The sequence below is a fragment of the Belonocnema kinseyi genome, chromosome 1, assembly GCF_010883055.1.
Source record: "Belonocnema kinseyi isolate 2016_QV_RU_SX_M_011 chromosome 1, B_treatae_v1, whole genome shotgun sequence".
Classification (NCBI taxonomy): Eukaryota; Metazoa; Arthropoda; class Insecta; order Hymenoptera; family Cynipidae; genus Belonocnema; species Belonocnema kinseyi.
The window spans coordinates 179,963,592-179,970,581 of NC_046657.1; the positions used below are offsets into that span (position 1 = coordinate 179,963,592).

Consider the following 6,990-nt stretch of genomic DNA (forward strand, 5'->3'; position numbering starts at 1 on the left):
CATTACCCTACGAATAAGTATTTTTGAATATATTTTACTTACAGTGCTTAATAAGCTAATCCCTCTGTAATTATTGCACTCGCCTTTATCTCCCTTTCTCTTCTATATTGGTACGATAATCGCTTCTTTCCAATCGTCTGGGACGTCTCCCATCTCGAAACATAAATTTATCAATTTGTCATTTGTTTCAATTGAATACTTCTTTAGATTAAAGAAATATATTGTTAAATTAAATATACATGTTTTTAATATAAAGAAATATTTCTTTGATATTTATTCCGAGGTTTAAATACGGTTTTCCGCCTTGCAATTTCCATGTTGCGATAGTGCCGTGGTTAACGCTTTGTTAAATTATGTGATTTATTTGAATTAAATATGTATATTAATACCAAGGGTAATTAGAATTTAGGCTGAAAGAATACAGTTGCTTATTTAGGAAAATATGTACTACAAAGAAATATTCATTCTAATTCATGGCACATTCATTTGGAACAATGAGTCATTCATTTTGTGTAAAATGTATATTTTTTGTCGGTAATTAATATTTCTTTGATTTCAAGCAAATATTTCCCTTCGACCAACAGGTCGTATTTATTTCCTCAAATGAATGTTTCTTTGAAAATAAACAGGAGTTTCATTTATTTCGGCCAAGTAAAATTCACTTGGTACCAGTAGTCCTGTTTTCAGTGTATATCAAATAATTAAATCAAAATTATAAAAACATTTAAAAAGTTAAAAAGGAGGTCATACTTCGTAAAGTCAGACGTCACACTATGAACCAGAAAGTTTTTCATCGAATAAAACAAACCAAAAATTAAACAAAATAAAACATATCATGGACCAAATGCAATCAAATGTTTAAGTCTGTTGCAATCGATCTATCATAGAACGATTCCAAAAGGCTTTGAAATTTGATTGTTCGTTCTATCATAGAACTACTTTAACAGACTTTAACATTTGATTGATGATCGATTTGATTTGGTTCCATTTTTAGTTTGTGTTATCGGTGAAAATCTATTGTGAATTCAAGTTCGTTACGCAAAAAAGAATATAATTCTTGCAGCTACAGTGAACTTGAGCAGACGTGAGCAGACGCTGGAGCTTCTATCGTCTGGTCAAGTTCATTTTGAATTCTGAATTTACACGAGCGCCATCCAGGGGACGTAGCAATTACTACAATTCTTTCGCTACTTTTTCTATAGCAGTGGGCACACCGTGCCCCAAACCTAATCTTTCTCCTCCTTCCAGTCTTATCCCATTCTACTCATTTTTTTCTCACCCTTTTCACTTCCCTCCTTACATCTTTTCTCTGACTATTCATATCCCTGTTCATATCATCCAATCTCTTTCTTGTTTCCTCTTTTTTCAAACATACATCACCCCCTATCTCTTTCTGGCGTTTTCCGTTTAATCCTAACTTTCGTATTATCCTTGTTCCTTTCTAAATTTTCGTCCCCTGCCTCGCTCTTCCTTTTATCCCCCCCCCCCTTCACTGCTAGTCGCGCTTGCCTTTGTAAGCCATTTGTCGAAACTCCTATTCAAACCCGCGCTGCCTAGCTTGTTGAGGCGCTACAGGTTTAAGGGCAGTGCTCGTAACGAGTGCCCCGAACTCTTCTACGCATGCGTCGCGCTCGGTCTCTGATTCGTTGCTGTTCGCGCGCAATTTGAGATTCTAAAAAATAACATTTTTATTGTTTATTATGAATAATTTCATTTTAACATATATAAATTTTTATTAGACCGATACTAATGAATCTTGATAAAAATAAAAATTTATTAAGTGCATACTGTGTAAATAAAAAATATCCTTTTGGTACTCACTTGTATTTTTCTTGAATATTCTTCATTATTCTAAAATTTTGTTATTTAAAGTTTCCTAAAATATTAAAATGCATTGACAATCTTGTTTTTCAACATGATTATATTAATTAATACAAAAATGTATATATTTAGCAAAAACAACCATAACACAGTCTTCTTTGTCTAGACAAGGAAAATCCGTTGTACCAATCCCAGGAAAATTATGTCAGGTGTTAATTCGTTATAAGTGCAGTAAATATACTATGATATTGATTTTTGACCTACTGATCCTTAAGTTTATCAAAAATATTTACTAATATATATTTCCTTAAATCAATAAACGTTACAGAAGTGACAAATTGTTTACGCTTTTAATGATTTAAAAAAAAATGAATGGAAATTGTGGTGGCATTTATTGCAATTTGTGTTTCAGAGGTTTTTGAGTAATTTTCCTATCAAGGAACGCCGCATAGAAGGTTTAATATTGACGACAACTGCTTAACTTTTTTTTAAATCCATAATTGTAACAACAGTTAGAGAGTATTTACGCTTTTAATGATTACAAAAAATGATGCACTACTTGTGATGGCTTCGTTACAATTTGTATTTCATTTTTTTTGTAGTTTTTCCTTCGAGGAAGGCAGTATAGGAGGCTTAACTTTGAAAAAAGCTACTTATCTATTTTTTTAAACAATAAATATCACATCAATTGTAAATTATTTACGTTTTTTATGATTAAAAAAAATTCATTGCTTGTGGTAGCATCCTTTGAATTTATATTTGAGAGATTTTTTGGTTGGTTTTTCCATCAAGGAACGCAACACATAGAAGTTTCAACTTTGACGAGAACCGATTATCTATTTTTTAGATTCAATAAATGTCACAAAAGTTAGAAATTATGTACGCTTCATGATTGTCAACAAATAATGCACTATTTATAATATCATCATTAAAAAATGTATGTTTTAAAAGTTTATTGTGTAGTTTTTCTCAGAAGGGCCGTAACAAACAAGGTTTCAATTGCAAAATAACCTTTTACCCATTCTTCTTGAATCACAAGATCTCACTGATGTTACAAATTATGCAGTCACAAAAAAAAAATTTTTTTCGGGTCTGGAGGTCAGACCATGTTTACTATATGTTGTTGGGGTCACTAAATCCCAATCCGAGTCCAGAAAACCCCAGCACGTCGCGGTTCTAACAGAACCTCAAAAACCGCGTAAAAATTGTTTTTCGAGTCTGGGGGTCAAACCATGTTTATTATGTATATGTTTTTGGAATTGCTGGATCCGAATCCGAGATCCAAAGAATCCCAGAGGGTCAGGGTTTTCATATAAGTTTAAAAAACCTCAGAACACTTTTTTTTCCTAGTCCATGGATGAGATCATGTACACAATTCATTTATCTAATCATTAATTTATTCTTCGTAAGTATTCTATAAATTCAAATTGTTTTTCCAAAAGCCCTCGTAAGGACTATATGATGTACGAAATCCGAGCGTGCAACCTCCTTGCGGCGTACATAGGGTAGCCCTAATTCCGACAGTCCTAATATACCTTTGTATTGTGGAGTAAATAGGGCTTATGGGTTAAACTGATTTTTGTTTAATATACGGTTAAAGTCAAAACGTTGAAGCGTTACATAGCTTATATTGCGAGGTATTTTGAAGATTATGTCAAAACCCTGACATTGTGGGGGGTTTTTGAGATTATGTCATAACTCTAACGTTCTGGTGGTTCTCGGATATCGGATTCGGATTCGGGGAACCAAAAAACATATAATAAACATGGTCTCACCTCCAGACGCGGAAAAAGTACTAGAAAAAAATTTATTAAGGTTTTTGAGGCTATGTCAGAAACCTGACGTTCTGGTATTCTTTAGACCACAGATTCAAATTCAGCGACCTTAAAAACATATAGTGAACATGGTATGACCACCAGACCCTGAAAAAGGTTTTCTTTGTGTGGCTGTGTTATTAACGCTTTTGATAATTGTCAAAAAATAATACACTGGTTGCGGTTCAATTATTGCAATTTACGTTTCAGAAGTTTTTTGGTTAATTTTTCTATCAAGGTACGAAGCAGACAAGGCTTTACTTTGATGAAAAACTCTAAGAAATGTTGCATTTTTTGCTGCATTTTTCCATCAAACTGTCATCCATTTTACTTAAATAAATAAATTTCAAAGAAGCTAGGTATTATTTTAACTTTTATTGGCACTCAAGAAATAATGCACTACTTTCAGCGGCATGCGGGAAAGGAAGAAAGAATTGACGGGGAGATGGAAGGGAATACAGTTAGAAGAAGTAAACGAGTATAAATATTTGGGATATATCTTGCAAAAGAATGAAGATCATACTGCTCATATAAGAGAAAGGATAAGAAAAAGCAGCAGGGGTAATAAAACAGATATGGGGAATAGGAAAAAGAAGGTTAAAAAATTGGAGAAGGAGAATGTGGTTATTTGATATTCTGTTATGGCCGGTATTTGGGTTATGGAACAGAGATATGGGGATAAAAAGAAAGGAAAGATATTAAGAGCTTACAAGAAAGGTATATAAGGTGGACCCTAGGGGTCGACTCAATGACGCCAGGATATATGGTGAAAGAAGGAGCGCAATAGGATAATTTAAGTACTAGAGCTGGAAAGAGGGCATGGAAATTTGAGACGAAGCTGAGGGATGAAAAGGGAAGGGAGTGGGCGGGAAAGTATTTGATGGAGGTAGAAGAGAAGACGGGACTGGAGTAAACTATGAAGAATTGGAAAAAAGGGAGAGAGAAAGACAATTAATAGAAAGACGGGAGATGATTGAGGAATCAAAGCACAATAAATAGTATAAGATGATAAAAAGGAAGGAGTACCAAAGTATTTAGAAAAGGAATAGGAAGAGAGAGGGTGGACCAGAATAGCAAGATTTAGATTGTGAAACGAGGTAAGGGAGAGGATGTATTGGAAAAAAAGAAGATAACAGAAAGTATAGAATATGTGAATGGGATGAGGAAACATGGAAGCATGCATTGGAAGGATGTAGGAGAGGAATGGACGGTAAAGGAACCTAGCAAGAGAATGTGCTTAAGTTTTTAGGGGAATCTGGATTAGGAGAAGAATAGAAAGAATGAAAGAATGCATTTGAAAAAAAGGCAAATGGAGGTATTAAAAGTGCAAGAAAAAGGAAACGGAAGTCGCTTAGATTAGAAGAATAAAGATTGTACGTGACAGTAATGTGAAAGTTAAGTAGACTAAGGTGCGTTTGCGTTCTCATACTCTCTGTCTCTCTCGCATACACTCTTGTTTTTATTCAATCGCTCACTCGTTTGCTAAAACGTCCTAAATTGCGCTATCAAAGGAAATAGAGATAAGAACCTAGATATAAGACTTTATGTAAATAGTTGTGAACAATTGTACATGTAGAAAAGTCCCGGCCAGTTAGAGGTTATTTGAAATTAAGAAAGTTTTCCAAGAGGTCAGTGCAACTCCTGAAGTAAATTTCAACAAGAAATTCATGGGTGAGCTCTGTATTGAGCTTGGTGATGATCTTCAAGGTTTTTTCCAAGCAGTTTACGTTTACGTTCAGCATTACCCAGGAACAACGACGTGTACATAGTAAATTCTGTTCCCTTTGGGGTGCTTGATTAGCGTGAGTCCCCCTGCCTCTCACGTTTCAGTGAAGGTGTTCGATCTGAAAACATTGAGCTTCTTGACAAAAAGCTATGCGATTGTAAAAATGAGTTACATCATTACAAATAATCTCCCTATCAATCAAAGTAGCCTGTTGCAGAATCCGATTCTGCAATTCGTCTAATCTTTGCGGTTGCGTTGAGTATACTTTGTTCATTAAATAACCCCAAAGCAAATAGTCGAGAGGCGTCAGATCAGGAGATCGAGCAGGCCACTCGATTTCACCCCTTTTTCCGATGCACCTTTGAGGGAACTGAGTATCCAAATATGCTCGAAACTCCCTACCGTAATGAGCCGCTGCTCCGTCCTGCTGGAACCAAATATTTTGAAAATTATCGCCTGTAATTTTCCTTATTCTTGGTACAATTTGGTTTCTGAGAAGCTATTCATATGCACGGGCATTGAGATTACCATCGATGAAGAAAGGGCCTAAGAATGTATCATCAAGATACCAGCCCAAACATTAATCTTTTGTGGATATTTCGTGTGACTCTCCAACATCCAATCAGGATTTGTGTCGGAACGATATCTACAATTTTGCCTGTTAACTTCACCTTTTAAAGTGAAAGTAGATTCATCTGAAAATACTGTATTGTACAAGAAAAGAGGATCTCTATCAATTCTGTCCACCATAATTTCACAAAATTCAATCCGACGATCAGGATCATCTTCATTGAGCGCTTATACTAGATGAACTTTGTAAGGATAGAAATTAATGCTTTTTGAAATATTTCGCACTATCTCAGGAGCAACGCCACACTCGTCACTAGCTCGACGTAAACTAAGGTGTTGGTTTTCAACAAATGCTTGGGCTATGTCCATCTGCATCTCCTCAGGTCCTGCAGATTTTGAGCTACCAGTTCTCTGAAGGTCCTTGATAGATCCATGATTCATAAAGCGCCTTGCAGTTTTTTCAATTGTTGATTTTGAGACGGGATTTAACCCTTCTCCATTACGAAAAGTGCGATTAAAAAGCAAACGAACTTGATCATAAGATCAAACTCGATCTCCCTACCCACGCATCATTAATACAAATATCCTCTCTCGTTCCGAAAGTTTAGCTTGCGCCATAATAATCTTTTAGCGAAAGATAGTTAATATGTACTCGTAATACATTAATTTAGTTTCGATTCGTAATATTCGTATGGAAAAATTGTATAGGACATGGTATCGCCTCAGGTATTGACTTAGGTATCAAAAAATGGCATAGGACAGTATAACTCTTCGGGGAGGAACAGAAATCTCACCAGAACACCTGGAACTTTTAATGAAAAAATTCCTTATGATTTTACACTATTCAAAACGCTGTAACAAGATCAATACAGAGATCACCAATGAATTTCTCGTTGAAATTTACTTCAGGAATTATACTGACCTCTTGGAAAACTTTGTAAATTTCAAATAACCTCTAACTGACCATGACAGTTACAATTAACCTATGATTTGGGTACGTACCTGAACGTAGAATTTTCCGCTCTATCGATTGCAGATGTAGAAAAAGGGGGTTTCAAT

At 35.1% G+C, this 6,990-nt stretch overlaps 1 protein-coding gene across 4 annotated transcripts in view; it reads right to left on the reverse strand.

Moving 5' to 3' along the window:
- The window catches only part of LOC117174393 (putative beta-carotene-binding protein), a 219,510-nt gene that overhangs the window by 167,146 nt on the left and 45,374 nt on the right, over window positions 1–6,990 (reverse strand). The gene's annotated exons all lie outside the window — the stretch shown is intronic.